Source organism: Mobula hypostoma, chromosome 2 (genome assembly GCF_963921235.1).
Source record: "Mobula hypostoma chromosome 2, sMobHyp1.1, whole genome shotgun sequence".
In the NCBI taxonomy this organism is placed as follows: Eukaryota; Metazoa; Chordata; class Chondrichthyes; order Myliobatiformes; family Myliobatidae; genus Mobula; species Mobula hypostoma.
In genome coordinates, this window is record NC_086098.1 from 101,858,036 (window position 1) to 101,884,856 (window position 26,821).

General features: G+C 42.0%; 1 long non-coding RNA gene across 1 annotated transcript in view; it reads right to left on the reverse strand.

Moving 5' to 3' along the window:
• Window positions 1-1,831: 1,831 nt before the first annotated feature.
• Window positions 1,832-26,821, reverse strand: part of LOC134342321 (uncharacterized) — a 36,217-nt gene continuing 11,227 nt past the window's right edge. Inside the window, exons 2-3 of the long non-coding RNA XR_010016998.1 lie at window positions 2,596-2,771; window positions 1,832-2,100 (exon numbers count right to left, since the gene is read on the reverse strand). This is a non-coding gene — a long non-coding RNA (uncharacterized LOC134342321). The remainder of the gene's footprint in view (window positions 2,101-2,595; window positions 2,772-26,821) is intronic.

Genomic DNA, 26,821 nt, shown 5'->3' on the forward strand with positions numbered 1-26,821 from the left:
AAAACAGAATGCATAATCCTCGATCTTTTTTATGCTCAATCCAATGTTGCCATCACTGAGCCCCTGAGGAGAGCTGCCAAAGAGACCTACAGCTTGGTCACCTCTGAGGCTGAAGTATGCAGGTGTTTCCAGTGAGTGGACAGCCGCAAAGCTGCGGGATCGGATGGCATCTAGGGGCGGATACTCAAGATGTGCGCAACACAACTGGCAGATGTGTTTACAGATATTTTTAATCTCTCCCTTTCCCAGTGTAGAGTGCCCTCCTGCTTCAAAACATCCACCATTATTCCTGTACCTAAAAAGACCATGGTAACATGACTGAACAACTGGGGTCCTGTCGCACTCATAATAAGCAAATGCTGGTCAAGGACTGGACCCCCTACAATTTGCCTACTGACACAACTAATCGACAGATGATGCAATAGTCACAGCTCTACACACTGTCCTTACACATCTGGAGAAGGATGCTGTTCTTGGACTACAGTTCAGCATTCAACACCATAATTCCCTGCAGACAAGAAGCTCAGAGACCTTGGCCTTCACCCTGCCTTGTGTAGCGGGATCCTGGACTTCCTGTCAGATTTCCGGCACGTGGTAAGAGTGGGCTCCCTCACCTCCGCCCCTCTGACGCTCAACACAGGTTCCCCTCAGGGATGTGTACTCAGTCTCCTCCTTTACCCTCTGTATACCCATGACTGTGTTACCACCCACAGCTCCAATCTGCTAATGAAATTTGCTGATGGCACTACACTGATTGGCCTAATCTCAAATAATAATTAGGCAGTCTACAGAGAAGAAGTCATCACCCTGACACAGTGCTGTCAAGAAAACAACCTCTCCCTCAATGTTTCAAAAACAAAGGAGCTGGTTGTGAACTACAAGAGGAATAGAGTCAGGCTAACCCCTATTGACATCAATGGATCTGGGGTTGAGAAGGTGAACTGCTTTAAGTTCCTTGGCATACACATCATCGAGGATCTCACGTGGTCTGTACATACCGGGTGTGTGGTGAAAAATGCACAACAGTGCCTCTTTCACCTCAGACAGTTGAAAAAGTTTGGTATGGGCCCCCAAATCCTAAGAACTATCTACAGGGGCACAATTGAGAGCATCCTGACTGGCTGCATCACTGCCTGGAATGGGAGCTGTACTTCCTTCAATCGCAGGACTCTGCAGAGAGTGCTGCCGACAGCCCAGCGCATCTGTAGATGTGAACTTCCCACTATTCAGGACGTTTACAAAGACAGGTGTGTAAAAAGGGTCTGAAGGATCATTGGGGTCCCGATTCATCCCAACCACAAACTGATCCAGCTGCTACCATCGAGAAATGGTGCAGCAGCATGAAAGCCTGGACCAACAGACTCCAGGACAGCTTCTTCCATCAGGCTATCAGACTGATTCGTTCATGCTGATATAATTGTATTTCTATGTTATATTGACTGTCCTGTTGTACATACTATTTATTACAAATTACTATAAATTACACATTGCACATTTAGTTGGAGAAGTTATGTACAGATTTTTACTCCTCATGTGTATGAAGGATGTAAGTAATAAAGTCAGTTCAATTCAATTCAGTTCACTTGTTGGAAGCTATGAGGTTCAATTGTGATTTATCATTAGATATTCCAGTTGAAATCATGAAAACTAAACTGGACACTTCCTGCATAATTCCTGTCAGCAGGCCTGCTGTCAGGCAGACCCTTCATGATATTAATGTTCATCTAACGCCAAAGTTGATATGAAACAACCTAGAATGAAGTGGAAGCTTTATATTATAATTAGCTTCAAACAGATTCATTAGAAAATAGAATTTCTTGGGTGTTTTTGTAATTTAGACAGGCACTCTGGTGGTCAGGCTCCTTCACAAAACTATTGTTGACCGCACAAGTTCTTTCCAACATTCACAGTGCTTGTTCCAGTATTCAGCTGAATGTAAGAAGCAAGAATTGGCCAGTTAGCTCCTTGAATCTGCTCCTCCATTCAATGACATCATGGCTGATTCAATCTTGGCTTTATCTATTTTTCCACTCTCTCACTGTATTCTTTGTTTTCCTTCCAGTTTAAATACTTCTGGATTTTGTCCAAAGATTTATGACTCTGAGAGAAAGAAAGATTTGAAAAATTAACTTTATTTCTCTTTCCATAGATGCTGCCTAATTTTTTGGTCATTTTCAGAATTTTCAGTTGTATTTCAGTTTTCCAGCACAGATTTTCTATCCTTTCTTTAGTTTACACATCAGCATGTTTTCCAACTACATCATACAAGTGAAGATACACTGGGAGCCATGCAAGTTAGTGGATAATGCCCACTGGTCTCCTGTCCTTATGAATTTCCACCCACCCAAGCATAAACATAGATTGAGAGGTTAACTGGCTTAAAAAGCTACAATGGCTTTAATACATAAGTGAGTGGTAAAATCGGATAGTTGATGAGAACGCTGGAAGAATAAAATAAGATTAATATAGGATTAGTTTAAATGCGTGGCTGACTCCATGGCCCAAAGACTAGTTTCCATTCTGTATGACTCCATAACTATATCTCCTGCTCAGGTTCATAGTTAGTGCAGATCCATGATTGACTGCATCTCTCACCAATTAAAGTGTAGGGGAAGATTGAAATCATCAGGTCAGTGCAGAAGGCGAGCGAGTGTACAGCACCATCTATCAGCCTGTCACTCTCTGCAGCCGGAGGAAGGTGTCTGTGTCTGGAAGTCTCTTGCACTCTGTTCCCGAGGTAAGGTCATTGCATTCGAGTCAACTCCCTCTCCCTGAAACCAAAGCAAGTTTTAATCAACCTGGATTGTAGATTTGGACTCTAATTCAGGTTTATGACCTGTTCTAGTTTCTAGTTCTCGTCGCTCTTTTTTGTTACTACTTTTTGGCGATTTTTCAATCAAGACGGCCTGCAGATAATGAACACTGAGCCGAGCTATACTGAAATATGCCTTTAGATTTTGTATTTTATATTCTACGTCATCGCTCATTTTTTTTGCTGTTCGTGTTGTTTTTTGCATGCGGGGGTAGGAGGGTTTGATGTTTGATGATTTTCTTTGAACAGGTTGGTTCCATGGTTCTTCTTTGTTTTGTAACTGTCTGTGGGGAAGATGACTTTTAGAGTTGTATACTGCATACATAGTTTGATAATAAATGTACTTTGAAATGTTCTTTGACTCTGTGGGCTCAGCTGTATCACTTTTTGATTCTATGTAGTCAAAACAGGAGATTGAAAGGAACTTGTAACAAAAAGGAAGAGATTTTTTCTTAATCTATTGGATAGTAAAAATTTGGATCTCACACCTGAAATTATATTGGGAGAGAGTATATTGACTGGCTTCAATACAGCCTGGTACGGAAACACCAATTTCCTTGAACTGAAAATCCCACGAAATTGATGATACGACCCAGTCTATCTTGGGTAAAGCCCTCTCCACCACTGAGCACATCTACCTGAAGCATTGTCACAGGAAAGCGGCGTACATTATCAAAGACCCCCACTAGCCAGCGCATGCTCTCTTCCTACTGCTGTCATCAGGAAGATGATACAGGAGCCTCAGCTCTTACACCACCAGGTTCAGGAACAGTTATGACCCCTCAACCATCAAGCCCTTGAACCAAAGGGAATAACTTCACTCAACTTCACTTGCCCAGTCAATGTTCCCGCAACCTATGGAATGACTTTCAAGGACTCTTCATCTCATGTTCTTGATATTCATTGTTTATTTACTATTATTGTTTCTTTCTTTTTGTATTTGCAGAGTTTGTTGTCTTTAGCACGTTGGTTACATGCCCAAGTTGGTGCAGTTTTTCATTGATTCTATTATGGTTATTATTCTGCTATGGTTTTAATGAGTATTCCTGCAAGAAGATGAATCTCAGGGTTGTTTTTGGTGACATATAAGTACTTTGAACTTTGAAAGTATGGAGTCAGAAACCTTTATCAGGTTTCAAAAATACTTGGGTGTATGTTTGAAGAGCAGTGATTTGCAGGGCTGTAGACTTCATGCTGGAGGCAGGATTAGACTGGACAACTCTTTTTTATTGGACATAGACTGTATGGATGGAAGCTCAGAGACAAGGCTCATATAGTGTCATAAATTCTCACACTGATACAGGTTTTGGAGTCTCTAAGAAAGATAAAATCATCCATTTCACATTAGCCTAATAGAGAATTCCATAGGCATGCTGAAGATGGTATTCAGTTCTCTTCATAAGAGTTGCTTTGTGACCATGTTGTTTTTACTATTTTCTGTTTCATGTGCTTAGTTAGTTAACAACAGTGCAGAGCCCTTGCTGGCCAAAGTTCAAGAAGAATACCTCAGAAGAGCAGGAAAAGTGGGAGCACGATACATTTGCCAACACACAGCAGTCTCAGCTAATGTCAAGAGCCTGATGAAAAGCAACAGTGAAGGCAAACATTCTTTACTGAGCTACAAAGCAGCAGGCAGAGGATTACCTGCTTTCTCAGCCCACATTATAAATAAAGCTGAGACTGCAAAGTATGCTGCCAGCAAAACTTCAGATCTAGAGTGGAATAATTTCTATTTGTCAAGCTTTCACCAAGTTTTCCAAAAGAGTTGGCTAGTCTCTTTTGTCCATCATTAACAGTATATACTATAGGAAATAAAGTTTGTCTTCCATCAAAATTCTTCAATCTGATTTAACTCAAACTGTGGATCTCAACATTAAATTCTATCTCATAAACAATCATGCAAACTACCAAATTTGAATACAACACTTAGACTTTACAGTTACAATATTTGAACATGCTGCCTCAAAGCTATTATCTATAAAATCTTTATTTTTTTCCATAAACTCTCCAACAAATACTAACATCTTTCTTGTAATATACTGAAATACATACACTGCAGGCTATAAGGATTGCTATAACCACTACAATGCAACCTACCTACAGTATATAAAATCATGGCTCTTCACAACTAGTTAGTTTACTGAGATATAAAGAACTTATCTCGCTTTGAGATTGTGTGAAATTAACTGAACTCCAGCATTGCTCATGTTATCAGATTTTCTGGCACACAAAATGAGCTACCTTCATTTGATGACAGTATTAATTTTCTCAACTCACTTTATACTTATGACTATGAGGCTAGCCATAGCTCCAATGCCATATTTAAGTTTGCCAATGAACCACCATATTGGAGGGAGATTGAAACTCTGGCTGAGTGATGCCACAATCACAACATCTGACTCAATGTCAGCAAGACCAAGGAGATGATTATTTACTTCAGGAGGAGGAAATGGAGATCCCTGAGCCTGTCCTCAGTGGGGGATCGCAAGTGGAGCGGGTCAGCAACTCTAAATTCCTCAGTGTTGTCATTCCAGAGGATCAGTCTGGGTCCAGCTTGTAAGGGCCATTATGAAGAAAGTGCAGCAGTGTCTCCACTTTCTTAGCAGTTTGCGAAGATTCGGCATGTCATCTAAAACTTTGACAGGCAGATACATCTGCAGTGGATAGTATATGACTGGTTGCATCACAGCTTGGTATGGAAACACCAATGCCCTTGGATGGAAAAGCCTACAAAAAGATGAGGATAAGGCCCAGCTCATCATGGGTAAAGCCCTCCCCAGCACTGAGCACATTTTTATAGAGCACTGTCACAGGAAACAGCATCTCTCAAGGAACTCCACCACGTAGGCTCTCTTCTCACTGCTGCCATCAGGAAAAAAGCACAGGTGCCTCAGAGCCTACACCACTAGGTTCAGGAACAGTAATTACCCCTCAACTATCAGGCACTTGAAGCAGAGGGGATAACTTCACTTGACTTCACTCACCCATCACTGTTCTCACAACCTATGCACTCACCTCCAAGGACTCTTCATCTCATGTTCTTGATATTTGGTGCTTGCTTATTTATTATTATTTTCAGAATCAGGTTTATTATCACCGGCATATGTTGTGAAATCTGTTAACTTTGCAGCAGCAGTACAATACATAACAGAGAGAGGAAAAACTATGAATGACAGTAAATACATATATAAAATAGTCAAATAAGTAGTGCAAATATATAGGAAATTTAAAAAAAAGTGAGTTAGTGTTCATAGGTTCAATCAACACACACAAATGCAGGAAGAACTCAGCAGGCCAGACAGCATCTATGGAAAAGAACACGGTCAACATTTCGGGCCGAGACCCTTCGGAAGGAAAAAAGCTGAGGAGTAGATTTCTAACATCTGCAGATTTTCTCTTATTTGTTCATAGGTTCAATGTCCATTTAGGAAGCAAATGGCAGAGGGGAAGAAGCTGATCCTGAATCATTGAGTGTGTGCATTTAGGCTTCTGTACCTCCTTCCTGATAGTAGCAACGAGAAGAGGGCATGTCCTGGGTGGTGGAGGCCCTTTATGATGGACACCACCTTTCTGAGGCACTCCTTGAAGATGTTCTAGATACATTTTTAAGGGTACATCTTTTTTCCCCATTCTCTTTCTTTTTGTATTTACAGTTTGTTGTTTGTGGGTTTTTTTTGTTTATATTTGTTGTCCATCCTATTGGGTGTGGTCTTTCATTGATTCTATTGTGGTTTTTGTATTTACTGTGATTGCTCACAAGATATTGAATCCCAGGTCGCATATGGTGGCATAAATGTATTTTGATAATAAATTTGAACTTTTGAGTACCATTGGTGTTATCACCAGTAATAATGAGCATTTAATGGATTATGAAGTTCTGCGTGCTGTCAACAACCAGGATGTAGTGTCACTGTGAAACATCTGTCTAATAACATCAAGAGCTTTATAATGCCTTTGTCACCTGGTGTAATGTGGTGAAGGAAAAAATGCTAGAAATTCAAAAAGAATTTGTCTATGAGATTGGGCTGGATTCTTGATGGGTTTCCTCAATGATTAACACTGAACTGCATGTAATGCTCTTCAATGTTTTGGAAGTGCAATCACTGTGTTCCTTGTATTTGATTCAAAACAATGAGCAGATGGAAGCTGTGCCATGGCAATGGTTAGGACAGTATGTGCCTGGTATGCATACCCGTACAAAGCAAGGTCCTTGAAAGAATAAGCTCTCCTTTGTATAGTCTGAAGTAACAAGAACATGAGCATGGATTTGAATTATAATACCTTTCTAATTCTTAATTAGGAATATGCTCTGTGCTCTAATCAGCTGAGTTGCTGAATATGTTCTAGTGTGCCCAAGCATTCAGCTGAGTGTGTTCACTTGGTACACAGCCTTTTTTACTTTTTCCAAAATGGAAGCTTGGTGCCATCTGAATAATAAGACCAGGAACACACAGCAGCATTTAAGTCATAGGGGAGGAAACTGGTGAACAATTAATGAGCCACAATACTAGTAGTATTAGGAGATGAGATTGGAGCATCGGGCTACAGTCTGAAGGAGAGATGTATACTATCCTTCAGCAAGTGGGAACCAACTTAGATGGGTAATGTCTACCTTCGTATAACAGAACTTTATCACCATACCCTTTGACCCTAATGAGGCAAAGGAAAGGTGAAGAGTGTACCTGCCAATGGGAAGGTACTATCACAAAAGAAAATTGTGTATGTTGATTTAATAACACACAGCCTTCTTCACCAACCCTTGACCCCTTATTGGGAAGTCCAGGGCGTGTGGCATCAGGCATATCCATGACTGCCTATAGAATGGAAAGGTTGCTGGTTTTTGGCCAATGCGATACTATATCTTATCTGCAGTCACTCTCTCTACGTCATCTGTGCAAGGCCACAACTGAAGGGCTATCACAGAAACTGCAAGTTTGTAGATAATAACAGCTCCATTCTGGGGACTTGCAAGACTTGCTTGTGAAGACATCAATATGCCTTTAGACATTAGAGGATAACAGCCAAGCCTTGTGACAGTAGCAATTTGCACTGAGGCACTTAGAATGGCCAAGGAAGGTGGTACCCCTGCCATTATTAGCTAGGAGTGCTGCATGTACATCACCAACTCACCCAAAAACATCACTGATCATTTTTGCTTGCAAAGTAGCAATCCTGTCAATGGTGACATTTAGCAGAGCTACAACAGAAGTAATTTGAGCCTCCTAAGTCAGTTAACTGCTGGCTCCTCCAAAAGTCTCCACTTTCACCATGAGGCTACAAGGCTCTTTTGAATATCTGCCAAGATCAATATTTTTCACGGTACCTGACACTCTCTCTTTTTCTCACTCAAGGTTTTCATCATTAGTCCCAAGACTCTTAGACGAACAGCTCCTGCTGTTTAGTATGTTTCATGTACATCATCCAATCCTTTCTCTCCCAAGTAAAATGGGCACAAATTAGTTCAAAATCTTTTTATCCAATTATAAGGAACATTACTTAACTATCTCCTCCTCATGCAAGAAGGAACAAAATTCATATGACTACCTTCTATCCCGAGTCACTAGATAATCTAATATCACTTGAAGGAAGGATAAATGGTGTCATCCAGTTACTTAAACACAAAAAGTGACAGGACAATACCTTTAATTTCAGGATTCAAGAGAAGTGGAGATGTTTCTATTACTGCCCTTTAATCTGGCTTTAGGGAGTACAACAAGCAGACTACAACGTCTCCTTTTATCTTGGTGTGACAAGATTTGTAGTTAAAAGAACTAGTCTGTCATGCACAGTATATCTTGAATCCCATATCTCACTACTGTTAGAAACAGTACAATTCAAAAAATGACCACAAAATAGAATTTAATTTGGGAAATGAGCACTGAGTGAGATGTTAATGCAATATAATTATTAGAAGTGTTACCTGCTCAAGGAGATCTGTTTTTTTGTGAGAATGCTGTAATGGTCTTTTGGAGGTCACCTGATGTGATTTTCCCACTGATGTGAGGTCACGTGATGACATGTGCCCCCCCCCCCCCGTGACTATATAAGGGTCGACTCAGGTGACGCAGTGGGTTTTTTGAGTTTGTAGATTTCCAGGTAGAATGTGTTATGCCTTCGTTTCTGTTGCGTGTTTGTTTTTGTGATGCAGTTTCATTTTTAAAACGGAAGGTGCGTTCTCTTACAAGATATTGTAATTGGACTGGAAATTTGTGGCTGGAAGTGCCAATTTACTCAATTCCGACAGTTTTGAAGGGAGAGTGAAGAATTCATCGAAGTGAAGGATCGAGAGAAGTCGGCATCGTTTGGCAGTTTAATAAAGGATCGACCTTATTGAGTCTTCGTTGAAGAGAACCTGCATTGAGATACCTCTTGCAATAGCGCAATGAGTTCATGCAAAAAGGCTCTCTCTCGAAAAGGAATTTAAGGTCAGTCGATTTAAACTGTTTAATTTCAGCATCAGGAATCCTGTGGACGGAACCAGCAGTAAAGGTGCGTCGGTGAAGAAATCCTTCTCCAGAGAAGTGTCTCCCGATTGAACGTGTAAAACTGTTGGACTTTTGAAGTTATCGCTGTAAGAACTATATCTGACTGTATTGCTTTAAGAACTGTTTACACATTTAACGCTTTAAGAACCAAAGCCGAGTGGAGTTGATGAACGGCTGCGTACCTGTTTAACCTCCGGTCAAAGTTTTCCTTTTTTTTTCCTTATCGTTTATACGTGTTTAATAAATATTCGGTTGCCCAGTCTCGATTAATTTTCATTGTTGCCGTTTACGTAACAGAAGTAAGTAATGTAATTATTTGAAAGCCATTAAGAAGGAACACTTCTCTTCCTCCTTCATTCATTAATCATTGGAACAGAAATGGGCCTTTTTTGGCCTATCTTGTTTGCGCCAATCTATTCTAATCCTATATGCCTGCTTTAGGCCCATACTCTGCTACGCTTTAGTTGAAGTAAATGTCCAAACACTTTTTAAGTGTTGCAACTGTGTCTGCCTCCACTACTTCCCATGGCAGCTCTATCTAGATATTCACCGCCCTCTGTATAACAAAATTACTATTCAAATCTCATTAAAATTTCTCACTTCTCACCTTAAACATGTAGATTCTATTTCAAGATTTGACTACCTTGGGAAAAAGATGCTGACTATCCACAGTATGTGTCTTATAATTGTACAAGCTTCTATAAGATTACTCATCAGCCTCGGAGAGTATGTTTCAGTGAAAATAATCCTAACGTATCTAATCTCTCTTTATAACTACGGCCATCCATTCCAAGCAACATCCTGCTAAAAGTTTTCTGCATTTTCTATAGCTATGCTCTTCATGTAGTACAGTGACCAAAACTATACGCAGTTCTCTCAAGGTGGACCAACAATCTTTTGTGCTACTTCTAAATGACAATACAACTTTTATATTGAATGCTTCAGTCTATGAAGGCAAGAAAACCTAGGCTTATTTCTCTGCCCTATCTGCTTGCATTATCACTTTTAGGGAACAATGAACTTGCACGCCAAAGTCCCCCTGTACATAAATAGATAGATAGACATACTTTATTGATCCCAAGGGAAATTAGGTTTCATTATAGTTGCACTAACCAAGAATATAGTATAAATATAGCAATATAAAACCATAAATAATTAAATAATAAAATGTAAATTATGCCAGATGGAAATAAGTCCAGGACCAGCCTATTGGCTCAGAGCGTCTGACCCTCCAAGGGAGGAGTTGTAAAGTTTGATAGCCACAGGCAGGAATGACTTCCTATGACACTCATATTGCATCTCGGTGGAATGAGTCTCTGGCTGCATGTACTCCTGTGCCCAACCAGTACATTATGTAGTGTATGGGAGACATTGTCCAAGATGGCATGCAACTTAGACAGCATCCTCTTTTCAGACACCACTGTCAGAGAGTCCAGTTCCATCCCCACAACATCATGGGCCTTACAAATGAGTTTGTTGATTCTGTTGGTGTCTGCTACCCTCAGCCTGCTGCCCGAGAACACAACAGCAAACATGATAGCACTGGCCACCACAGACTCCTATGGTCCCAGCTATTTTTCTTACAAGAACTTGATCTCCCCAAAACACATTCACTCAAATCTGACAGAATTAAATTCCATCAGCCACAACTGTACCCAACGTTCTAGCTGCATGATATCCCACCATAGCCTCAGACAGACTTCTTTGATACCTAGAACTTGAAAGTTCAAAGTCCAAAGTACAATTTATAATCAGAGTATAGACATATCACCACATACAACCTTGAGATTCTTTTTCCTGCAGGGATACTTATCAAACAGTAACCTTTTGCCTTAAAGATTCAAAAAAAGACTTACTTAAATAGTGATATTTTGCCATTGTTGGCTAACATTTGTTAATTTTACCAAATCAAGAGTAAGTGCTATCTCCTCTGTATTTTAATACCTGAGCCAGATATAGCCATGTTATGCATACTTGCAGTATTTGGCTTGAATAATATTCTTTGACAGAGGACATGAGAAAAATCTTGGGTAAGTTCTTTGGAACGTAGAAGGTTGAGGGGGGACTTGATAGAGGTATTTAAAATTATGAGGGGGATAGATAGAGTTGACGTGAATAGGCTTTTTCCATTGAGAGTGGGAGAGATTCAAACAAGAGGACATGAGTTGAGAGTTAAAGGGCAAAAGTTTAGGGGTAACATGAGGGGGAACTTCTTTACTCAGAGAGTGGTAGCTGTGTGGAATGAGCTTCCAGCAGAAGTGGTTTAGGCAGGTTCGATGTTGTTGTTTGAAGTTAAATTGGACCACTATATGGACGGAAAGGAATGGAGGGGTATGGGCTGAGTGCAGGTCTGTGGGACTAGGTGAGAGTAAGAGTTCCGCATGGACTAGAAGGGCCGAGATGGCCTGTTTCCATGCTGTAAGTGTTATATGGTTATAGGGTTAAATATTTTAAAATAGTATTTGCTCAGAAGAAATACTTATTTTCCTTCCACAACAATTAATTTGACATCAAAACACATTGTATGTCTTTATCTCAAAGTACTTTCAATCCAGTGATATTTTGGCCCACGTTGTCAAATGTTTGCTAATTTCAAAGTGTTATGACAATCTAATTGCAGAATGAATCCCATAATATTCATAACTACATAAAAGGTCAGAGGAAATCTCATTTCATTACGTGAGTTGGTGATTAAACAGCCGACTGATCTTTAATGAAGTTGGTGAATTTTATTACCAGGTGCTCCTTGCAAACAAATTATCTCCTAGATGTTGTTTCTGTAATTAGAAAAGAATTGCAGTGGGAAGTAAATTTGAAGGAAAAAGTGCAAAATGTTGAAGTGCAAGGCTGTTGATCTGAATGTATGGAGTATTTGTAATAAGATAAATAAGATAGATCAGGGATCCCCAACCTTTTTTGCACTGCGGACCGGTTTAATATTGACAACATCCTTGCGGACCAGCCGTCCCGGGGGGGAGGGGGTAGTGGTAGGGTTGCTGATGGACAAAAGTAGCAGTCAAATACGTTGTATTTACCTCGAGAATGACTACAATGACAATGAAGCCTCGCGCGAGCACCAGTGTGCATGCGTGACTTGCACGACTTGCACATGCATGTACGTCCTGATTTTTTTCTACAAATCGTTTTTGGCGATTCTGTTCGGGGGGGATGGGGGGTGTTAATCACAACCGGAATATAGGTGATAAGTGGCTAATACACTTAATTTCATTTCTAAAAGGGTTGAAGAATGAATTGGGAGAAATTGTTATGGGAAACAGAGAAATGGCAGACGAATTTAATAAGTACTTTGGACCTATCTTCACTGGGGAAGACAAAAGCAATTTCCCAGATGTATGGATGGGCCAAGGACATAGGGTAACAGAGGAACTGAAACAGATCGACATTAGAAAGGAAACGGTGATGAGTAGACTGATGGGACTAAAGGCTAACAAATCCCCAGGTCCAGATGGTCTGCATCCTAGGGTATTAAAGGAGGTGGCTCTGGAAGTTGCGGATGCATTGGTCATCATTTTCCAATGGTCCTTAGATTCAGGATCAGTTCCTGAGGATTGGCGAATGGCTAATGTTATCCCACTTCTTAAGAAAGGAGGGAGGGAGAAAACAGAGAACTATAGCCCTGTTAGCCTAACACCAGTAGTGAGGAAGATGCTAGAGTCCATTATTAAAGATGAAATAGCGGCATATCTTGATAGCAGTGATAAGATTGGGCCGAGCCAGCATGGATTTACCAAGGACAAATCATGCTTCATTAATCTATTGGAGTTTTTCGAGGATGTAACCAGGAAGATAGATGCGGGAGATCCAGTGGGTGTGATGTACCTTGACTTTCAGAAGGCATTCGATAAGGTACCACATAGGAGATTGGTGGGTAAAATCAGAGCTCATGGCATTGGGGGGAGGATATTGACATGGATAGAAAACTGGTTGGCAGATAGAAAGCAAAGGGTAGCAGTGAATGGGTGTTTCTCGGAATGGCAGGTGGTGACTAGTGGGGTGCCACAGGGCTCAGTATTGGGACCACAGCTGTTTACAATTTACGTCAATGATTTTGAGGAAGGCATTGTGAATAACAACAGCAAGTTTGCTGATGATACTAAGCTGGGTGGCAGTGTGACATGTGATAAGGATGTTAGGAGAATTCAAGGTGACTTGGATAGCCTGGGTGAGTGGGCAGAAACTTGGCAGATGGTGTTTAATGTGAGTAAGTGTGAGGTTATTCACTTTGGGAGCAAGAACAGGAACGCAGATTATTATCTGAACGGTGTGGAGTTAGGTAAGGGAGAAATACAAAGAGATCTAGGAGTACTTGTTCATCAGTCTCTGAAGGTGAATGAGCAAGTGCAGCAGGCAGTGAAGAAGGCTAATGAAATGTTGGCCTTTATTACAAAGGGAATTGAGTACAAGAGCAAGGAAATCCTTTTGTATTTGTACAGGGCCCTGGTGAGACCACACCTGGAGTATTGTGTGCAGTTTTGGTCTCCAGGGTTAAGGAAGGACATCCTGGCTGTGGAGGAGGTGCAGTGTAGGTTCACTAGGTTAATTCCTGGGATGTCCGGACTGTCTTATGCAGAGAGGTTAGAGAGACTGGGCTTGTACATGCTGGAATTAAGGAGATTGAGGGGGGATCTGATTGAGACATATAAGATTATTAAGGGATTGGACAAGATAGAGGCAGGAAATATGTTCCAGATGCTGGGAGAGTCCAGTACCAGAGGGCATGGTTTAAGAATAAGGGATAGGTCATTTAGGACAGAGTTGAGGAGGAACTTCTTCTCCCAGAGAGTTGTGGAGGTGTGGAACGCGCTGCCTCAGAAGGCAGTGGAGGCCAATTCTCTGGATGCTTTCAAGAAGGAGCTAGATAGGTATCTTATGAATAGGGGAATCAAGGGTTATGGGGACAAGGCAGGAACCGGGTATTGATAGTAGATGATCAGCCATGATCTCAGAATGGTGGTGCAGGCTCGAAGGGCTGAATGGTCTACTTCTGCATCTATTGTTTATTGTCTATTTATCTAACAAATTTAATATTAAACACACAGTGCATATTTTCCTCGCATGAATATAGTGATAAGTCAATTATCAGGGGAGGACAGGGGAGCTTGAAGTAAGTGTTGAACGAACTTCCAGTAGAAGTGGTAGAGGCAGGTTTGATATTATCATTTAAAGAAAATTTGTTTAGGTATATGGACAGGAAAGGAATGGAGGGTTGTGGTCTGAGTGCAGGTCGGTGGGACTAGCTGAGAGTAGCGTTCGGCATGGACTAGAAGGGCAGAGATGGCCTATTTCCGTGCTGTAATTGTTATATGGTTATATAAGTCACTTATAAGTCAATAGCATCATAACATTTTAAGTAACGTTTGGATATTAAACACACAGCACATATTTTCCCTGTAAGAACATATAAAATCATTGCAACACACCAGTATCACTGAATCAGTGGGAGCCCTGGGCTTGTTCCCTGCAACAACATGGTCCTATCGAGGGGTGACGGGAGACAGTGATACTCAAAGGGGGTTCCTTATGTCCAGTCTATTCCGCAATTTAGTTTTTGCTGCATTCATTGCAGAGATATGATGGAAATGGAAGCAACGTTTTCAGCTCTCTCATGGCTATCTCAGGATATTTAGCCTTGACTTTGATCCCGAATGCCGGCAGAGATGTTATGTCAAACATACTTTTCAGTCCGTCGTCATTTGCAAGGTCGAGGAGTTGATCTCCTTCCCGTGCTGACATGGATGACGTGCGGGTCATGAGTTCACGTGCGTTCAAGTTTCAACAGTGGGCGTGACAGGGAATGAGGAAAGGTGCAGCTGACTCATATCGCCAAATCATATCATTTCCTCACGGTCCGGTAGCACATGCTTTGCAGCCTGGTGCTTGGGGACCGCTGAGATAGATAACTTGATGGCAAATATAGAAGCAGACAAGTTTGCTTAAATATCTTTCACACAGACAGTTGCAGGATGATCAGGACTGGGAACTCAAAATTCCAGGTTATTCAAGATTTGAAATGAATAGAAAAAAAGGAAAGGAGGCAGCATAACTTGGTTAATGGAGGAAAGAATCCATGCTGTGTTGAATAATGATATATATGCCTGGGACTATGATGTGGAATCAATTCTGGTGGCAAAAGTGAACAGGGACAAAAGACATGGGTGGAAGTATTCTAAAGGTGTTGTGTCTGAATTAGATAAAGCATAAATACGGAAATATCAAACAATATAAGAAGTGAACTGCAATTATTGTGGGAAGTTTTAATCTGCATATTGATTGAATTAATCAATTATAATGAGTATTGTGGAAGTAGAATTTGTGGAATGAGCCAGGAATTGTTTCTGAGAGCATATGTTGCAAGGTTAACTTGGGAACAGGCTATTATGGATATAATCACATTTACTAGGGTAGAATAAATAAAAGATGATTATGACTAAGGATCTCCTAGTGAGAAGTGATCACCAAGTGACAGAATTCTAGGTATAGTTTGAAGGTTAAATCTCAGACACAGAACCTATGTCCTCAAATGAATAAAGTCAACTACAATTGTATGAAAGTAAAGTCTGGAGTAGACTTTGTAAGATTGGTCAGTGAATGAATATGGCAGATACTTAAACAGCTGTTCATAACACTCAGCAGAAACTTATCCCAATTAGAAAGACCATCATCCATGGTTAACAAATGAAATTTTAAAAAAATATTAAACAAAGAGTACCAAGCATGTGGGCCTTTATTGCAATAAAGTTGAAGATTAGGAAAAGTGAAGTATCATTATAATTGTACTGTGCAAAACATGATTCAAAGATTCAAAGATTTGAAATACATTTATTACCAAAGAAAGTATAAATTATACAACCTTGAGATTTGTTTGCTTACAGGTAGCCACAAAGTAAGAAACCTGAAAGAACCCAATTAAAGAAAATAAATAAAAGTAAACGGCCAATAACCTGATGTGCGAGAGAAAGGGAAAAAAAACACAAATCATGAGAACAATTGAAGTGAATGACAACATTGCGAACCAAATTGAGTCCTCAGATCTGAACCCTGGAGCAGCCTGAAGTACGTTCACAGCCTCACTTATCTGTTCATCATATTAGCGGGCACTGAAGACAGCAGCTGGGGCAGTCTTCATAACCTTAGCACCATGGAGAGAGGAGTGACCATCACGAACAGTGAGCAAAATTGGCTTTCACTTTTAAACATTAAAGATCCCACAAGACACATTGAAGATAATATGCTCCCTAGTATTATAACTAACATTCTTTGTATAACCAATGTCATCAGATATCAAATTAGTTAGTTAATTAACTTGCTTATATATTTATTTTTTAGAATATGAGTATTCCTGGCAAAGGCAGCATTTATTTCCCATCCATAATTACCCTTGTGATATTGGCATTTAGCCAACTTCTTGAATTGTTGCAATGCCTTTGATGAAGGTGGTTCTACGACGGTATTAGATTAGATTATGAGGACACGCAGTCCTCTTTTATTTCACTTCGTAACACATGCATTAAGAAATGATACAATGTTCCTCCAGAATGATATCACAGAAACACAAGACAAACCAAGACTGAAAAACTGACAAAAACCACATAATTATAACATATAGTTACAATAGTGCAAAGCAATACCATAATTTGATAAAAAACAGACCATGGGCATGGTGAAAAAAAGTCTCAAAGTCTCTCAAAAGTCCCATCATCTCACGCAGACGGTAGAAGGAAGAAAAACTCTCCCTGCCATGAGCTCCCAGCGCCGCAAACTTGCCGATGCAGCACCCTGGAAGCACCCGACCACAGCCGACTCGAGTCTGTCTGAAAACTTCGAGCCTCCGACCAGCCCTCCGACACCGAGCACTGAGCACCATCTCTGCCGAGCGCTTCGGCCCCGGCAACAGGCAATAGACAACCCGAGGATTTAGGGCCTTCCCCTCCAGAGATTCTCAATTGCACAGTAGCAGTGGCAGGGAAGCAGGCATTTCACAAGTTTCTCTATATGTTCCTCCATGCTGCTCATGTCTATCTCCATCAAATCAGGATTGTGCACGGTACCTACTTACAAATACGATATCATTTTGGAGCGGCTGCGTGCGCTGCGTCGCGCCGCCACCTTCTCCTCCCTCCCTGAATTAAATCCAGTGACGATGAAGGATTGACAATAAAGATTTAAAAATATCTTTATTTGTTACATGCTCATCAAAACATACAGTAAAATGCGTCATTTGTGTCAATGATTTACACCTTCCAGGGATGTGCTGGGGACAGCCTACAAGTGTTACCATGGTTGTGTCACCAAAATAGCATGCACACAACTTAATAAACCTAACCCAGATGTTTCTGGAATGTGGGAGGAAACCTACACAGTCACTTGGAGAACATATAAACTCCTTACAGGCAGTGGCAGAATTGAACCCAGACTGTTGGAGCTGTAAAGTGTTACACTAACTACTGATCGAGGCACGACTGCACAAACATGTGGATGTCAGCGAGTTAGACTGGCGGGAAGGATTTAAAAGAAGATAGTTTTTTCCTCAGTAGTTTGATCAAGGCACAACTGCGCAAGCCTGTGGACATCAGCAAGTTAGACCAGAGGGAAAGTTTTAAAAAGAAGACAGCTTTATAGAGCGGGTGCCAGAGTAGAGGGAGACAGAGTAGGAGGACTTTGGCTCAACAGGACTTCGGCAAGGTAAGTTATTTGTGAGGAATAGGAATAGAAAGTAAGTCTGTGAGGCTGGTGTTCTGTTCTGGATGTCAGATGTGGGATGTCCGAGAGACTCCCAGCCTCCTGGATGGTCATATTTGCACCAGGTGTGTTGAGCTGCAGCTCCTTAGGGACTGTGCTAGGGAACTGGAGAAGCAGCTCGATGACTTTTGTCTGGTCAGGGAAAGTGTGGAGGTGATAGAGAGGAGCCATAGGCAAGTAGTCACACTGGGGCCTCGGGAGACAGGTAAGTGGGTAACAGTCAGGAGAGGGAAGGGCGGGAGTCAGATACTAGTGAGTACCCCTGTGGCTGTCCCCCTTAACAATAAGTACTCTTGTTTGAGTACTGTTGGGGGGAAAACTGACCTGAGGGAAGCAACAGTGGCTGCACCTCTGACACAGAGCATAGCCCTGTGGCTCAGAAAGGTAGGGAAAGGAAGACGGTGGCAGCAGTGATAGGGGGTCTCACAGGTGATTCTATGGACACAGGAAAGAAGCACAGATGGTAGTTTGCTCCTAGGTGCCAGGGTCCAGAACGTTTCTGATCGCATCCATGATATCATGAATTAGGAAACTGAACAGCCAGAGGTCATGGTACATATTGATACCAACAACATAGGTAGGAAAAGGGGAGCCCTGAAAAGAGACTACAGGGAGTTAGGAAGGAAGTTGAGAAGCACGACCTCAAAGGTGGTATTCTCGGGATTACTGTCTGTGCCGCACGACAGTGAGCATAGGAATAGAGTGAGGTAGAAGATAAATGCATGGCTGAGGGATTGGAGCAGGGGACAGGGCTTCAGATTTATGGATCACTGGGACCTCTTTTTGAGCAGGCGTGACCTGTACAAAAAGGATGGGTTGCAGTTGAATCCGAGGGGGACCAATATCCTGACAGGGAGGTTTGCTAAAGTTATTGGGGAGAGTTTAAACTAGAATTGCTGGGGGGTGGGAACCGAACTGAAGAGACGGAGGAAGAAACGGCTTGTGGGCAGTGTGAGAGGGAGGATAGACGGGTGATAGAGAAGGGATGTGCTCAGACTTATGGTTTGAGATGCATCTATTTCAATGCAAGAAGCATCATGAACAAAGTGGATAAGCTTAGAGAGTGGATCAGTATTTGGAGCTATGATGTTGTGGCCATTACAGAGACTTGGATGGCTCGAGGGCAGGAATGGTTACTTAGAGTGCTAGGCTTTTGATGTTTCAGAATGGACAGGGAGGGAAGCAAAAGAGGTGGGGACATGGCACTGCTGATCAGAGATAGTGTCAGGGCTGCAGAAAAGGAAGAAGTCATGGAGGGATTGTCTATTGAGTCCCTGTGGGTGGAAGTTAGGAACAGGAAGGGGTCAATAACTCCACTGGGTGTATTTTTATAGACCACCCAATAATAACTGGGACATTGAGAGCAGATAGGGAGACAGATCTGGAAATGCGTAATAATAACAGGGTTGTTGTGGTGGGTGATTTTATTTTCCCAAGTATTGATTGGCATCTCCCAAGAGCAAGGGGTTTAGATGGGGTTTGTTAGGTGTGTTCAGGAATGTTTCCTGATACAATACGTAGATAAGCTTACAAGAGGAGAGGCTGTACTTGATCTGGTATTGGGAAATGAACCTGGTCAGGTGTCAGGTTTCTCAGTGGTAGAGCATTTTGGAGATAGTGATCACAATTCTATCTCCTTTACCACTGCATTGGAGAGGGATAGGAACAGACAAGTTGGGAAAGTATGTAATTGGAGTAAGTTGAAATATGAGGCTATCAGGCAGGAACTTGGAGGCATAAATTGGGAACAGATGTTCTCAGGGAAATGTGCAGCAGAAATGTGGCAAATGTTCAGTGGATACTTGTGTGACGTTCTGCATAGGTACATTCCAAAGAGACAGGGAAAGGATGGTAGGGTACAGGAACCATGGTGTACAAAGGCTGTTGAAAATTTAGTCAAAAAAACAAAAAGCTTACGAAAGGTTCAAATTAGGTAATGATAGAGATCTAGAAAATTATGATGCCAGCTGGAAGGAGCTTAAGGATGAGATTAGGAGAGCCAAAAAGGGCCATGAGAAAGCCTTGGCGAGCAGGATTAAGGAAAATTCCAAGGCATTCTATAAGTATGTGAAGAACAAGAGGATAATATGTGAGAGAATAGGACCAATCAAGTGTGACAGTGAAAATGTGTATGGAACCGGAGGGATATCGAAGGTACTTAATGAATACTTTGCTTCAGTATTCACTACGGAAAAGGACCTTGCCGATTGTAGGGATGACTTAGAGTGGACTCAAAAAGCTTGAGCATATAAACTTTAAGGAGGAGGATATGCTGGAGCATTTGGAAAGCATCAGGTTGGCTAAATCACAGGGACCGGATAAGATATACTCCAGGCTGCTATGGGAGGCGAAGGAGGAGATTGCTGAGCCTCTGGCAATGATCTTTGCATCATCAATGGGGTTGGGAGAGGTTCTGGAGGATTGGAGGGTGGCAGATGTTGTTCCCTTATTCAAGAAAGGGAGTAGAGATAGCCCAGGAAATTATAGACCAGTGAATCTTAATTCAGTGGTTGGTAAGTTGATGGAGAAGATCCTGAGAAGCAGATTTATGAACATTTGGAGAGGCATAATATGATTAGGAATAGTCAGCATGGCTTTGTCAAAGGCAGGTCATGCCTTATGAGCCTGACTGAATTTTTTTGAGGATGTGACTAAACACATCCATGAAGGTAGAGCCATAGATGTTGTGTATATGGATTTTAGCAAGGCATTTAATAAGGTACCCCATGCAAGGCTTATTGAGAAAGTAAGGAGGCATGGGATCCAAGGGAACATTGCTTTGGGGATCCAGAACTGGCTTGCCCACAGAAGGCAAAGAGTGCTTGTAGACAGGTCAAATTCTGCATAGAGGCCGGTGACCAGTGGTGTGCCTCAGGGATCTGTTCTGGGACCACTACTCTTTGAGATTTTTATGAATGACCTGGATAAGGAAGTGGAAGGATGGGTTAGTGAATTTGCTGATGACACAAAGGTTAGGGGTGTTGTGGATAGTGTGGAGGGCTGTCATCGGTTACAGCAGGACAACGACAGGATGCAAAACTGGGCTGTATTGTGCTCAGTTCTGGTCACCTCACCACAGGAAGGATGTGGAAATTATAGAAAAGGTGCAGAGGAGATTTCCAAGGATGTTGCCTGGATTGGGGAGGATGCCTTATGAGAATAGGTTGAGTGAACTTGGCCTTTTCTCCTTGGAGCGATGAAGGATGTGATTTGACCTGATAGAAGTGCATAAGATGATGAAAGGCATTGATCGTGTAGATAGTCAGATGCTTTTTCCCCAAGGCTGAAATGGCTAACATAAGAGGGCACAGTTCTAAGGTGCTTGGAAGTAGGTACAGAGATGTCAGCCATAAATTTTTTATGCAGAGGGTGGTGAGTGCGTGTAACGGGTTGTCGATGACGGTGGTGGAGGCAGATACAATAGGGTCTTTTAAGAGACTCCTGTATAGGTATATGAAGCTTAGAAAAATTACTAGATAACCCTAGGTAATTTCTAAAGTAAGTACGTGTTCGGCACAGCATTGTGGGCTGAAGGGCCTGTATTATGCTGTAGGTTTTCTATGTTACTACGGTGCTGCCTTGAGGTGAACGTGCAGGGGGTGATGTTCCTTATGTCCTTCTCCTTTGCAGTAGCAGAGGTTTAAGTGTAGGAGGTATTGTCAGAGTGGTCAAGATGAGTAACTAATGTGCATATTTTAGATGATGTACATTGCAACCGTCCACAAGCCATGGTCACCGCTTACATCCCTTGTTATATTTGAATACATTGATTACATCAATTGTTGAGAATCTCCGATGGTAAAACAAAGCCAGAAACCAAATGTGTTACATTCAATCATTCCTATTGTGAATAGTTGAGGGCTTCAGTACTGATCCTGGTAGTACCAAACCACCAGAAGTCTGCTAATCTGAAAATAACTGTAGTGAGGAAGTGGGGAAGGACCACAGTGTAGGGTTCTTCTACTGGAGTGGGAGAGGCCAGGTTGAGGGAAAAGCCCTTCAGTAATTATACTAGCAGCATACCACCCCAGAGTGCCATGTGAGTAGCAACAGTGCTATTGATGTGCATGAATGCAATTGAACAGTGTGGAACACATTTACTATGAATGTAAAGAAAGGAAAGGCATTGAATTGGTTATTCTTGTATGTATTTTTTTATTGTGAATTAAGTTTATTTTGTTTCAAAAATTGAAAATGATCTGCATTCCAGTGTTATATGTCTACACTAAAACATTGCCATAACCCATGATCCCTCATTTTGTGCAGCAACCCTTTGTGTTCTGAAATGATTTTTGAAAATCCGGACAGTCTCTATACAGTCAGAGACACCAGATGAAAGGCCTCTGCCCAAAACATTGTCTGTTAATTTCTCTCCATAAATGTTGCCTAAACTGCTGACTTCCTGCAGCATTTTGTGAATCTCTAACCACTGGTTTCTCCCCGCACCCCTCAACTATACTGCGGTTTACATCCTTGTAAAACTATTATAACAGTCTAAACATTTTTTCCTCCTCATAAAACCTACTGATTTTAGACTTATAATAACTTGAATCATTTTCCTTTCTAAGCTTTTGAATGCTTTTCCATAACAGACATGTGTAAAGCTGTTTTTGATAAACAAGATTGTTTCATTTATTACAAACCCAAAGAGCCCTGCAGCAATGCGAATTACATCTTTTCCTACGCTGCATCTACTAATGACTCTAACCTCCCAGTTTATTTGGTTCTGTCATCATCAGAACAGATTTAGCAGTTCCTACATCAGTGATTCTGAGATTACTTCCTTTTTATCTGAACCATGGCTTTTCCTTTTCCACATTTGTCTGGCTATTAACACCCATCTGCTCCACAATTCAGCTCTCATCCTCTCAATTGCTAGCCAGAAGGATGCAGTTACATTCAATAGATTATCCTACATAATTTCTAAACATACATTCTCTCCCCTTTGCCACCTTCAACAGGACTCCACCACTAAGTACATCTTTCCCTCTCCACCCCTCTCTGCTTTCCGCAGGGGTCGGTCCCTCCACAACTCCCTGGTCCACACGGATCTCCCCACGGATCTCCCACCCGGCACTTATCCCTGTAAGCGCAAGTGCTACACCTGTCCCTACACCTCCTCTCTTGCCGCCATTCAGGGCCCCAAACAGTCCTTCCAAGTGAGGCAACACTTCACTTGTGAGACTGTTGGGGTCATCTATTGCATCCGGTGCGGCCTCCTCTACATCGGTGAAACCCGATGCAGACTGGGGGACCGCTTGGTCGAGCACCTCCGCTCCGTCCGCCTCAACAGACAGGATCTTCCAGTAGCCACCCACTTCAATTCTGCTTCCCACTCCCATTCAGATACGTCCATACATGGCCTCCTCTACTGTCATGATGAGGCTAAACTCAGGTTGGAGAAGCAACACCTCACATACTGTCTAGGTAGTCTCCAGCCCCTTGGTATGAACATAGAATTCTCCAACTTCTGGTAATTCCCTCCCCCTCCCTTCCTCTATCCCTATGTCACTCTGCCCCCTCGCCCAGCTGTCTATCACCCCCCTCATGGTTCCGCCTCCTTCTACTACCCATTGTGTTTTCCGCTATTCCATCTTCATCTTCCCTGCCTATCCCCTCCCTGCTTCGCCTCCCCCACCCCTTTATCTTTCCCCTTACTGGTTTTTCACCTGGAACTTACCAGCCTTCTCCTTCCCACCCTCCCCCGACCTTCTTTATAGGGCCTCTGCCCCTTCCCTCTACAGTCCTGACGAAGGGTTCCAGCCCGAAACATCAACTGATCGTTTCCACGGATGCTGCCTGACCAGCTGAGTTCCTCCAGCGTGTTGTGAGTGTTGCATTCTCTCCCCTTTCAACATCCTAGCAGGCCATATTCTTTACCACTCAGATTCACTTTTGCTCTCTATCAAAGTCAACTTCCCTGCTCATGGCACTATCCCATGTAGGTATTGCCAGCAAATTTTGTTTTTATTTCAATTTTTTTTACATCACTGATATATGGCTGAGTCAGGGTCATTTTCTTATTCCTTTGCAGAATGTAGGTGTTACTAGTATTTATTTCCTAACTCCAATTGCCCCTAAATCGTGAGGCAAAAAAAGGTTGCTGGGTCAGGAACCACAATTCAGTCAGGTTAGGGAAGGACAGTATATTTCCCTTCCTTAAGTACATTAATAAACAGTCAGAATTAGAATCCGAATCAGGTTTATTATCTTTGGCATGTGTCATGAAATTTGTTAACTTTGCAGCAGCAGTCCAATGCAATACATAATATAGAAGAAAAATAAATAAATAAATTAGAGTATATGTATATTGAATAGATTAAAAATCGTACAAAAACAGAAATAATATGTATTTAAAAATTGAGGTAGTGTTCACGTGTTCAATGTCCATTTAGGAATTGGATGGCAGAGGGGAAGAAGCTGTTCCTGAGTCGCTGAGTGTGTGCCTTCAGGCTTTTGTACCTCCTACCTGATGGTAATAATAAATAAAGGGCATACCCTGAGTGCTGGAGGTCCTTAATAACGGACTCTGCCTTTCTGAGTCACTGCTCCTTGAAGATGTCCTGGGTACTTTGTAGGCTTGTACCCCAGATGGAGCCAACTATATTTACAACTCTACAGCTTCTTTCGGTCCTGTGGTGCAGCCTGTCAGAATGCTCTCTGCCGTACATCTATAGAAGCTTTTGAGTGTTTTGTTGACATATCAAATCTTTTCAAACTCCTAATGAAGTATAGACGCTGTCTTGCCTTCTTTATAGCCGCATCGATATGTTGGGACCAGGTTAGATCCTCAGAGATCTTGATACCCAGGAACTTGAAACTGCTCACTCTCTCTACTTTTGATCCCTCTATGAGGATTGGTATGTGTTCCTTCATCTTCCCTTTCCTGAAGTCCACAACCAGCTCTTTCATTTCACTGACGTTGAGTACAAGGTTGTTGCTGCGACACCACTCCACAAATTGGTACATCTCGCTCCTGTATGCCCTCTTGTCTCCATCTGAGATTCTACCAACAATGGTTGTATCATCAGCAAATTTATAGATGGTATTTGAGCTAAGCCTGGCCACACAGTCATGGGAATAGAGAGAGTAGAGCAGTAGGATAAACACACACCCCTGAGGTGCACCAATGTTGATATTATCACCAATCCATACAGACTGATAACATGGTGGAATTTTACAACATTTTCTTAATTTTATGATTACTACCACTGATATTAGCCCTTTTTTTATCTCAGATATATTCACCAAAATGTACATTGTTCAGCTACTATGCTGGGGCTCAAACTCTGGATCAATGGTTCTAAATTCATAATATGTTGCATAAATATTGGTAATTCTACCTAACGGAATCCAAAATACATCAAAGTTGCTGGTGAATACAGCAGGCCAGGCAGCATCTCTAGGAAGAGGTACAGTTGACATTTCGGGCCGAGACCCTTCGTCAGGACTAACTGAAGGAAGAGCTAGTAAGAGATTTGAAAGTGGGAGGCGGAGGGGGAGATCCAAAATGATAGGAGAAGACAGGAGGGGGAGGGATGGAGTCAAGAGCTAGACAGGTGATTGGCAAAAGGGATATGAGAGGATCATGGGACAGAGGCCCAGGGAGAAGGAAAAGGGGGAGGGGGGAAAAACCCAGAAGTTGGGCAAGGGGTAAAGTCAGAGGGACAGAGGGAGAAAAAGGAGAGAGAGAGAAAGAATGTGTGTATATAAATAAATAATGGATGGGGTACGAGGGGGAGGTGGGGCATTAGTGGAAGATAGAGAAGTCAATGTTCATGCCATCACGTTGGAGGCTACCCAGATGGAATATAAGGTGTTGTTCCTCCAACCTGAGTGTGGCTTCATCTTTACAATAGAGGAGGCCGTGGATAGACATATCAGAATGGGAATGGGATGTGGAATTAAAATGTGTGGCCACTGGGAGATCCTGCTTTCTCTGGCGGACAGAGCGTAGGTGTTCAGCAAGACGATCTCCCAGTCTGCGTCGGGTCTCACCAATATATAGAAGGCCAGATTGGGAGCACTGGACGCAGTATATCACCCCAGCCGACTCACAGGTGAAGTGTCAGCTCACCTGATAGGACCTCCCCCTCCCACTTTCAAATCTCTTACTAGCTCTTCTTTCAGTTAGCCCTGACGAAGGGTTTCGGCCTGAAACGTCGACTGTACCTCTTCCTAGAGATGCTGCCTGGCCTGCTGCGTTCACCAGCAACTTTGATGTGTGTTGCTTGAATTTCCAGCATCTGCAGAATTCCTCATGTTTGCGTTTTGGTATCCAAAATAGTTCAGTTCCCCTTAATTAATTTTAAATATTACTTAATTTCACATGCAAGGTCAATTGAACATTTTATCTTGGAACTGCTTCAACATGGTTCAGTATAATTTTGCATACTGATGCTGACCTAATCAAAGTCAACTTTTGTTAAGCAATGACCTTCTATAAGTGAACAGTAAGTTTAGATCTTTGAATGCAAATAGTTAGTCATACAGTATGGAAACACACCTGTTAGCACACTTATCAAAAAGGTACCTAATTCAATGTTCCAGCACTTAGTCCTTAGCGTTCTATCCCAAAAGTTTTCATGTGCTTATATACGGTATATTAATTAAATGTTGAGCAATCTCTACTTCCAACCCAAGAGTGGCCTCATCATGACAATAGAGGAGGCCATGGTTGGACATACTGGAATGGGGATGGGAATGGGAAGTGGAATTAAAATGGATGGTCATGGATGGACATATTGGAATCGCCTCCTCCACT